General features: G+C 38.3%; 1 protein-coding gene across 4 annotated transcripts in view; it reads left to right on the top strand.

Moving 5' to 3' along the window:
- The first annotated feature begins 267 nt into the window (after nucleotides 1-267).
- prox1a (prospero homeobox 1a) overlaps nucleotides 268-11281 on the top strand; it is a 50458-nt gene continuing 39444 nt past the window's right edge. The window contains exons 1-2 of one of the 4 annotated variants that reach the window (XM_055059233.1): nucleotides 8801-8987; nucleotides 9101-9160. The gene's annotated coding sequence lies outside the window, so the exon portion shown is untranslated. Of the gene's footprint in view, nucleotides 284-8800; nucleotides 9161-11281 lie in introns of those variants that run through there. The other 3 variants (XM_055059235.1, XM_055059232.1, XM_055059234.1) reach the window with 3 other exon arrangements.

The following is an 11281-nucleotide window of genomic DNA, read 5'->3' on the forward strand; positions in this document are numbered from 1 at the left end:
CTTAGCTGTAGCAGATGAGAAAAATGAAATTGTTGATTATTTTTAAAAGGTTGGTTTGATTGGGGTTTTTTTTGTTTTGTTTTTTTTGCTATAATATTTCAAGCCTGGTAAAAAGAGGGGGCGGGGGATGAACCAGGAGCTAATCAAAGTATTTGTGCCTGAACTAAAAAAACTCCTGTTCACTTCAGGCCAGCTGCCTGACTGATGCCTCACAGCAGCGTCGGACACAGCACAGCTATGGGCAAAGAGAAGTGAAGGGCGCTGCTCGCTCAAGGCGAACCCAGTAGGTAACTAACATGTACAGCGTTAACACACACAAGCTGCAGCTAATGTTTGTCGTTTCTTTACTTTTAACGCTGCAATGGCTGCTTCAAAATCTTTAACAAGAATTTAAAATCTGGTCTGGTGGGTAGAAAAAGTACAAAAGTAAAATATGCAAACAAAACACATTTAGATGATAGAAAATGAAGATAAAGCTGTAAGGTAGCCATTGTGATCTTAATGTTCAGTCTGTTGAATTACTGTGTTTAAGAAAGCCTGTTACGGTCAAATATAATAATAGTAACAATAATACCTGAAATATCATCAAATCTACTAGCCTCTTATATTTCTCCTACTTTAATACCCCTAAATAAAATCTGTTGCATGTCATTGATTTTAGATTTTACACTTTCACACATAGGTTCTACTTTATTCAATAATGTTTCATTTTTAATCCTAATGAATAGTTAGACCACAGCGTAAAATAGCTTCAGCTTTTGAGAAGTTATTCAAATGCAGGACAAGCCGTTTCAGAGGAGCATTGTTGTCGTTTGTGTTGTTGGATCTGCTCTGCACTGCTCCTGATGTGGTCGATAATTATGCTAATACGAACGGCATCGCTATAGCCTCCGTCAGTTCATCATGTCACCGTCTCTCACGCGAACCCAGACACTCGGCAAAATGTCAGCGCCCACCTCGCACCGCCGTGTAGAAGAGAGATTGCTTGAGATAAAGGAGAGGTAGCCTCAAGTGTGTAAAGAGGCTCCCTCAAATATGCTTCAACACACACACGCCGGGCTGAAATATTAATTAAAGTTCATTGCTTCAGTAATTAGCAGGGCAGTATAATACCAGTTAGTGACTTATTGCCCCCCCAGGTTCAGCTCTGCATCGAACTTTAATTGAATGAGCGACATTAAAAACTTCAGGGGCCATTTGGCAAGGTTGACTAAACAGTCATAAACAATAAAGGATACACTTGAAGCATGAAGGAAATTCTTCCTCCTTCAGCTGAAGGAAATAAAAGTGAACCTCATGAATGGAGGAAGATAATCTTCAGGTTTTCCTCAAGAAGATGTCATGAATGTCATCAGGTCTGTTGGACAAAAGTACAATCAAGGTTTGGCTGTGCTAAACACGATTGGTGGAATTTGTCAGGTGTTGGTAGGTTTAAACATCAGATTATTTGTACATTAAAACCCAAGAACTGACAGAGGGTGAACTTTCTTTATACCTTCACTGTGTTTCTAAAGTGTGGAAGAATGGAAGTCCATCTTTTATAGCTTTCAAAGGCAATGAAAATACAGAGTACACAGGATATTAGCAATAATTACACCAAAGGCTCCATCCAAGAAAGAGACAAAGCTGAACACTGAAGTACTGGTTAAAAATTATTGCCTACTTGGAAAAATATAAGTCAAAAGAAAAAAAGATTTTAAATACATACTTTTAATTAAATCAAATTTTTGTTTGTACTGAAATTGAAAACTGTGTATACTTTATTACTGTCAAGTTTGCATTGTTTTCTGAACATTTTAAGTCTAAATAAGTCTGACTCTCCCATTTTTTTTAGATTGTTACATTGTAATATCCAATGCATTTAGCTTGTAATAACATCCCCATCCACAATTATCAGTTTTATCATCAGTTGATTATCTAAGTCAGCCCTTAAAATAAAAACATACAGATGCGTTCAGACAATGACATCCGCTGCCAACACGATGTTACAGCTGCGCCTTTGTGCTCCTTTAACCTTGAGGTCTGCAGGCGCCCAGCTGTGATAATCTCCCTTCATTACTGTTACAGGACACACACACAAAACACACACCCACACACGCACTCTTTTGAGACAAGCATCAAGAAAAGTCCCCAACGTTTGAACAACACACACCGTTGAAACACAAATAACACCAGCACACGTGTACACATGTAATAGGTGGAGCATTTAAGTTTTTTTTTCTTCCTCGCGATTGACTTGAATCAGCATTAGTCTCATCAGATAGCTAAGCAGAATGTGTGTGTGTGTGTGTGTGCGTGTGCGCGTGTGTGTGTGTGTGTGTGTGTGTGTGGGTGTGTGTGTTATTGGCTGTCCTCTGCCTAACTGGCTAGACGGACACAGCCTCCAGGAATGTCAAACCTCCAACCTGCATTTTGATGTGGGCACCCGCAGTCAGTTGAACAACATTGCCCACCGCGGGTAGCCCACTTTGAGCGCTTCAGTCTGAGTGGCAGGACATGGACTTTATGGAAACCAGAAAGAATAGACGTGTCTGAGGCCTGTTTCAAACTTTTTTTTTTTCATGAGACATTCTGATTGTTTTGTGCTAATTTTCCAAACGGTCTTGCATTTTATCAGGTGTCACGCTGCAGTGTGCGTGTGTGAGCGCTCTTTAAGTGCCAGTGACAGTGGCTTGGCAAGAGATCTGCACTGCCACTCAGTCACCCCGCTGCTCTACCTTTCTCTTTCATTCGTGCTTTTCCTTTCCTTTCATCCCTTCACTCCCTCTGTGACACAACCTGTGGTTTTTGAGAAAGTTTTCAATGATTCGTTCTTTCATCTTTTTGCGCATGTGTGCTTGCTTGTATCAACTGCTCTGTGTCTGGATCAGAACCAAAGTCAAATGAACGCTGGAAGTCATGAATAAAAGTCATGAATTAAAGACACAATGGAATGATAACTAATGAGTTTAAAACACCAAACCCTTTAAACACAAATACACAAACCGAAGGTTCCAAAATGGTGACGAAATACAACTTAATTTTTTTTTATTTAATGTAATTCTTCAGACAAATTGAGACATTTAGTGTTGTGTCTATTTTACAAACATCTGGGCTCCACTCTAGCTATCTACTTACTTTATATTATACCTAGCAAGGAAAATAGCTAGCTAGCTGGTAAGTTTTGTCCAAGCCTGTTTCATTAATTTGTTTAGGTAAATGATTCAAAGCTCAGATTTTTGTCTGATTTTTACTGGTTAATTTCCATTAAAGCTGGAACAATACTTGAAATGGCAACAGATGAAATGAAGTCGGTTACATAAGGAATACCTTACTTAGAGAAAATTGTCAAGGTTAGCTATTTCTCTTTTTTTTTTTTTTTACAAAATCTGACTACTTTTCTTTAATCAAAATAGTGCCACTTTAATATAGTGTGATTTATTCATATTTGACAGCAAGAACAGAAATATTATGGTTGTTTTACAAGTATACATGTAAAAGCTGGCTAGCTACTTTACGTAGCTAGGGAAGCTACCGAGCTAACTCATTGCTTTTGCTGAGATCTGTTTCATTAGTTTTTTGGGTTTTTTTTTTTTACTGTTTCTGTTGGATAAGTTAATAACTTTAATATACACACTTTGGTTAGATACAGGTGTGTCAACAGGAACCATAGTGCTGAGCTTTGGCTATACTGGTTTAGTAGCAAGTCCAATTTTACAAAAGATTGGCCAAAACAAAATGCGAGTCAGTTTGTTTCTCAAGAAGACCACAGACAATAAAGAAAACCTGAAACAAAGATCAAACTGTATATATGTCAGTTTAAAACTGTGCCCTATAACTATCAAATATTCATACTAATGTATGAATATTTTGTTCATTTTTAAACCTCTTCAAATTTTAAACAATACTCCTGAAGAGGTCACTGCAGTAGGAAACAATTTATCCAATCTTTCTGAAGGCGATGAAAAGAAGACAGTTGAGTGTGAAAACTCTGACGAAATGTCATCAGAAGTCAACTTTTGCTCCGACGAGAACATCAGAAAACTGGACCCAAGAAAAGAGTTCTATCCAAGAGGACAATTTCACAAACCTTGGCCAACCATCCAAGGTATTAAGAGTAATTTCACTTGGCTGCGACATTTGCAATGAAGAGGAAAAACGTCGAGGTAGTAGCAACTTCAGAAGGGAGGTCCAGACTTCCGTCTTCAAAGGTCTTTGCTTCATAAGAGGATATGAACGTTTAAATCAAGTCAATCCTTGTTCCAGACTAAATTCAAAAACAACATATTTTGAATATAATTTTTTTTCTTAATCCACTCGATCCAAACCTTGGATTGTTTTTTGTATGAGCAAGAAAAAATTAAATGTCTCATTACAATCGGCTTTTTGTTATGGAGTACCTACTGATAAAACAACTTCAGTCAGATGTTGCCTTTTGAATGACATATTTCTTTAAGACAGCGTTTTTTTGTTCTTGTGTTTCCTGAATTATAGGCCTCCTATTCATGCAAAAGTGCCGAGGTCCAAGGACTTGAAATGTGGTCAATGTCTGAAAGCCCAATTTTTTTTATTTTTTCTACAAAACTGCTTTAAAATACAATTGACAAAAAAAAAAAAAAACTGCGGCTCCTTGGAAGCAAAACAAAAATACATGAGGGTCTTTTGAATTGTCTGTGCGACGCAAATTAACTAATTGAAAGTTGGTTTGAAGCAGTCTTACATCTCCTGCACAGACTCCGTCATTTAGAAAGAAAAAATGAGCCTGCTCACAATTCACAGCTGGATAAAAAGAGCCCACATATTGAAAAAAATTATTACAGAAAAGCATAAAAGACAAGGTAATGACCTAGACGCTGACAATTAGAAAAATCACGCGGGGGGGGGAGAGCAAGCAGAAAGCATTGTGAGCTCTTAAGGACTCTTTTCTTACTTTGGATTAAAGCAATTAAAATATATATATATATTTCTTTAATTTCCAAGTTCAAGACAGAAATCTCTACCTTTTCATGTATTGATTAAAAAAAAAAGTTAGAACTTTTTACACCAGCAGGAACCAAAACCTCATTCTAAGTTTCCTCCAGAGATTTTATTGATAATTTAAGGACAAATTAATCTACATTAAACAAAAAAATAATAATAAAAATAAATTGAAGATGAGTGAAAAGAGCTAGTTCAATGTACGTCTACTTAGACACAAAACATCAATCTTTTCTCAATGTCCCTCTGCCCCTGTTGCATCCTTGGAAAGCTTTAATTTTCCCTCAAGTGGCTGCCTCCCATCTCCTGGAAAACTCTCCACAAGGTTCCTCCCCTCTGAGAGGATTCATCTCTCCTGAGTTTTAAGTATCTCGTCTCTTGGTTGCCTCAAGGTCGCCATTTGTTCCGCCTCTTGAGGGTCTTGATTCAAACAAATAAGAAAAAGGAAAATTCATCTCAGGCGGAACACGAAGTGTTAGGGTTGCGTGTGTGTTGTGGATGAACGCGGTCATTGTGTGTGTGTGTGTGTGGGTGTGTGTGTGTTTCCAACTGCAGTTGGTAGAGCAGGAGCTCAGCTGCTCCGGTCCTGCACCCAACGGGACAAAGCGAGGGATGAAAGAGAAAGATGAAAGATGAAGACAGAAAAAGTGAAGGACCGTTGTTATTTGTCTGGATGTTTGTGCATATTTTATCTCCGTGGTAGCTTTCAGACACCTCCACCTTTCTGAGGAGATTTAAAATAAATGAATATCTGACCTCCAACACAAGGAAGATCGGACGCATTTAGAGCCGAAGAGTAATGAGAACAAGAGATATTTCATCCCTTTACTGCCAACCGTCCTGTTTTATCAACTGGGGATGGATCACATCTATTATTCACTCCATTTGGCTGCCAACTTTACACCAAAATAAACCTCCAGCCATGCTGCCCCTCCACCCGTTCACAACGCTCACCTTTTATCAACTGCATGCTTCAATAAATACATTTCTTTTGTCCCCGTCTATCCAAACTCCACTCGTAAAAGAGGGGCTGATGCTGACGGGTTTAAATTTAATGAACTCTGGGAGATTAAATTAAATATCTTTTATCTCCTACTTCACCCAGAATTTGATCCTTGGTGAAATATTTTGTCACTTAATCTTCTGTTGGACGCATTTTCAGGAACATCTACACATCACCGCAAGTATTCAGCGCTACTGACTCAGATTCCACCAACATATTAGATGTGTATTGATGATTTTGATTATGTCATTCATCAAAATGTAATGTTTATCAGTTGTTGACTGTATTGTGTTTTTTATGACTTTGCATTTTTTGTGGTTTTATGCTGTAAAGCACTTTGAACTACCTTGTTACTGAAATGTGCTATAGGAATGAACTTTGATTGATTGATTGATTGATTGATTGATTGATTGATTGATTGATTGATTGATTGATTGATTGATTGATTGATTGATTGATTGATTGATTGATTGATTGATTGATTGATTGATAGACTTCTAGCTTATAACCACTTTAAAGACTTAGAATTCTTTTAATTTTCAAACAACTTTTCAATGCTCAAGATCTCTTGGGTTTCATTTGGACCACATTAACTTTTCTCATTCCATTGTATTCTGAAGATGTTTGATCAAATCTGACCCTGAAGTTGAGGCAAGTATAGGCGATGATTCAATGACTTGATGTTCTCTGTTAAGTGTCGCCTCCAGATGGCCTGAAAGTGACACCGCACACACTCATGGAGGGCGCATGCATACATACAAATTGCTAACTCACCCCCGAGGCTCGTTTTAACCGCGTGTCACACGGGGATCAAAAGCAGAGGGAAGTCAGTAAAACCAGAACCATGAAATGCAACCAAAAAAAAAAAAAAGGAGGAAGAGATGTAATTAATAAGAAAGATCACTGTGACAGCTTTACATGCTGAGTTTGTTTGGAACTCCCTCCGACTTCATTGGAACGTTGGATGTTTCCTGTTTATTTCCAAAAAGTGAAGAATTCTCAAAATTCAGGGCTACTTGAGCTAATTCCAGGTGAGTGAGTGCAGCTCGGGGAAGGAGAAGGTACAGACATTATTATTCTATGTCACGGTACATACTGATCTCAATTTGAGTTTATTATGACGAGGTGAATTGGACTTTTAACTACTTCCATTCACCGCTGCTTAGTTCTATATTATTGGTGGCCAAGGCAGGTAGAATTTAGGATGCTTGCAAGCCACAATTAGTTTTAATTAGTTTTAATACTCCAAGGAATCAAACCTCAGCAGGAGTTTCCTGTGTGTTTGGTATAACAAATTGAAGAACTGGGCCTTTCTTCACTGTGTGGGAGAACCGTTTCTCATTCGTAGGAGCGCTCTGACCTTTCTGAGCTGGAAAAGCCATATAAATACTAAATGACAGAGCTAATTGTTTCACCCCAGAGTCCATTCTGTCTCTCCTGTTCCTCTTTCTGCCAACCGGTCCCTTCCATCATTTCTTCTAATTTCTCTCAATTATTGTCTCCTTCTGCTCTCTCTCTCATTGGGGTGTATTTGTGTGCGCGAGCGCACGTGTGTGTGCCTGACCTTCCTGAACTGTATGGCCATTTATGGAGATTAGATAAAGTTGCCTGACTCATTGGCATGCATTAAGCGGAGCACAACACTCATTTAGGCGCGCACACACACAAACAGAGCTGCACAAGAAGACCATCTTAAATCAAGGATATAGGAGCAAATTAGAGGTAAAAGCGCACTTGGTTTTTCTTCTTTTGTGAGACATCATCTGTTTTTCAAAAAGCCATATTCCGCGTCCTTTCCCCTCCCTCTAATGGATTTTTGATTTTTCCCGAGCATGCAACACAATTAGCTCGTCTTTCTTTTTATTAATGACACATTTACTCTTTTCTTTTGCCTCGCGCTTGTTTATGTTTATGTAGTCTAAATTGAGGACAGAGGAGGTCTTAAAGTGCATTTTGCGTGTGTGCGTGCGTGTGTGTGTGTTCGCGACCATGTTTTGCATAGGCCATTTTACTATTTTTGTTTTCTAAGTGTTTATGTAGAAAAATGGAAAAATCATAATGGAAAATAAATAACAGAGAATGACTTTAACCAACACATTTCTGATTTTTAACATCTTTGCCAGGCTGTAGCGAAGTTCTTATTTTCATGCTTTAACCATAAAAGCATTTAAAGTTGCAGTCACGTCAATAAATAAAGGTAATATGGGAATTGTTTGGCTCCTCATGCCATCCTCGATAAAAATGCCTCCAAATAAATTCATTATCTGTCTCATTAACACGATCCTACACAGGGAGTTTCAGACAAACTCAAACTTTAGATTTATTCCTTGGAAATATTTCCAAATCAGTGCAATATTATCATTTGTTTTACAGTTAACAGAGCCATAATGATTAGAACTTCTTGAAAATTACACATACATGAAATATTTTATGTTTTGCCCTTCACTTCTTTTAAGCTGAGGAACATTTAATTATAATTTGGATTATAATTAATTAGCGGGAGTATAAATGTGTTACCCAGGCAGCCCATCCAGGACGTTATCTCACTGATCTTCTTCTTCGTTTGTGTATAACTTAATAAATTCATTGAAAAACTAACAAAAAAAATGTTTTTGTTCACTTTAGTTTAGCTCTTCATGGTCCTTTTGATATTATTATTTGAGGTTTTTGCTGTAATTAGGATTGTCTTATTGCTTTCCTTTCTGGCTTTTGTATTAGTAGTGTTTTTCAGTTCCCCCTTTCCTCCCTGTCGTGTTCCCCAGCAGATTTTTTGGGATTTTTCTTGTTTGATGTGAATGCACCATCAGAATGTTCAGTTCCACTGGTTGTCACAATGACATCAGCAGTGATGACGTAACTGTTTGATGCATCGAATGAATCTCTCTTGAGTGTTGCACACAGACTGTTTTAGTGTAATTAGAATTGCTCCCGTTTCAGACTTATAAGTTGTAAGTTATGAATCTTCGACATGAGCATTGTTAAAATGATTTGAAGGCAGAATCAGCCCAGTACTGGTTCACGTTCTCAGGTAAGAGAGGCTCACCTGGTAAAAAGTTAGTTATTTTTGGTACTGGAATTACACCGAAGATAAATTAGTTTAATCAAATCATGTCATGAATATGTGTGCATGTACTCCTTAAGTCCAGGGGCCTACAATGCATTGCTATGACAGGCCACAACAATTATGGAAATGTTCTTCAGGTGAGAGAAAGCCGACTTTGTAACCGTCTTTATGTGACTCTGAAGGTTCAGATCGGAGTCCATCACTATTCCCAGATTTTAGGCCTGATCTCTATTTTCTATCTGTAATATCTGACTCTATAACTTTCCTCTTTAGGTCATTGGTCAATTGTTGAGTCAAAGATAGTTATGGCACATTAATGCATAGATTTGATCTAGTCAATAATTGAATAGGGTCTTAGTCACCCGGTGGCATTGTAATGTAGATCTGTGTATCATCTGCATAATTATTGTTTGTTGTAATTTAATCTGACCTAATAATAAGGGGCCCCAACGTGGAACTTTGGGCCTGCATGTGATTTTAGTCAGGGCATTAGGGGTAAATACAACCAAGACAAACATGGTTCCGATTGAGAATTTATAGCTTTGCGCTTGCGGGAGCCATGGCTCTTCTGTGACCTCATTGATGAGTCAGTGAAGTTCTCTTGAAGTCACTTTGGTGGACCAGCTACTTCCTCGGAAGGTTTCCCATCGTTCCGTGTTTTTCCATTCGTAGAGTTCTGAGTGTGGTTGGGTGAAATTCTCGGAAGTCTCACAAATCTCCTCTTGTCAAATCTGTATTTACTTTGAAGTAATTAAACACAAACACTTACCTGCACATACACATACTTCCTCCAAGGTGAAATCTTTTCATTAAAAAAGACAAACACGGTGAAAAACACACTGAGTTCAATGCATTCCGCATGTCTATTAATAATAGAATTTAATTAACAACTATTGATAAGCTTTGGTTGTCTTAAGGACATGTTTGTTTGCTATGGATATATGTGGGTGGGTGGTTGTCTGTGTATCTTAAGGACCTGCTCATTATACAATCATTATGCAGTGATCTTCTTGATTCGTGAACCATGAAGAGGAAACACACACACACACACACACGCACGAAGAGTGTGAGCTCCAAACACAACATGTTGACAGATTAGATGAGAGTTTTTAATCATTTTAATTAAGCCTAATTGTTATTTGTTGAATATGTGGCATTTATGAAGTTCACAAGGATATCCAAGCAGATGACGGAATACTAATTAAAGTATCAGAAAGTGTGCTTAAAGCAAGAAACTGATAAGAAGCAAAGGAAAGTCGCATTTAAGGCATCCATGAGAAGACGATGCACAGTGACAAGCTTTATGGGGACATTTAAATAATACACTCCTCTTTTCATTGCTGATGAGCTTTAGACTTTTATTTGAAGTTAATCAAATAGAAATGCTAAATGTGCTTCTTTTATTCCAACTGCCATGTCTTCCAGCTTTCATCAGTATAAGTTTATCTCATGTAGCTGTAGCAGTTACCTGGCTACAGTATTTAGCTGCTCTGTGCTAATACTGGCTAATTTTGCAGTACTGAATAACAAGACATTTGCATCTTCATCACCATCATGCAAAACCAGCTCGAAACTGACAGTGAGGAATTCTGCTGCCCAGTAACTGTAGCTCTTAAAGAGACAGCGTCTCAAAAAGCAAACTGCTCCAGTTCATCCCTGAACTGAAAAGTAGAACATAGTGTATATTCATCTAGTGTGCTTGCATTGCTACTTGCTCTAATTTCAGCAAAAGTCCTTCGTCAAGAAGACATGTTAGTCCATGTTGTATTTATAGATGAATTGACGATTGAATGTGAAGAGTTTTGTGGTGAAACAGCAGGACTGCTTTGGAATTCAGAAGTTGAAATTGCGCAAATGCTATGAAGCATTTTGGTTGGAAAGACTATTTTAGGAACATTACATCTCTGCATGCACACACACACTAGCTCCTGACAAAAGGACTGCCTTCCTTGATGCACTTGAGGGTAAAATAACTGTCTCCACACACACTTGCTTCCTTGCACCTGAGTACACACAAGCAAAAGGCCACAGCACCGTCTGTTCCTGCCACACACACACGCACGCACACACACAATCTCACAGCAAACTGCCCTCTTACCTCATAATTACTGTTGTTTTCTGATTGTGTGCTGCATACATACAGATTTCTGAAAAAGCATACACGCCGTCGGATGGCTGGGTGTGAGCCGATGTGCCGTGGCTCTAGTAGCGACAGGTCACCAACGTACTGAGAGATAAGAGGATGCCAAAATCCTCAA

This window comes from Poeciliopsis prolifica, unplaced genomic scaffold (genome assembly GCF_027474105.1).
Source record: "Poeciliopsis prolifica strain line A6 unplaced genomic scaffold, Auburn_PproV2 SCAFFOLD053, whole genome shotgun sequence".
NCBI classification, from domain to species: Eukaryota; Metazoa; Chordata; class Actinopteri; order Cyprinodontiformes; family Poeciliidae; genus Poeciliopsis; species Poeciliopsis prolifica.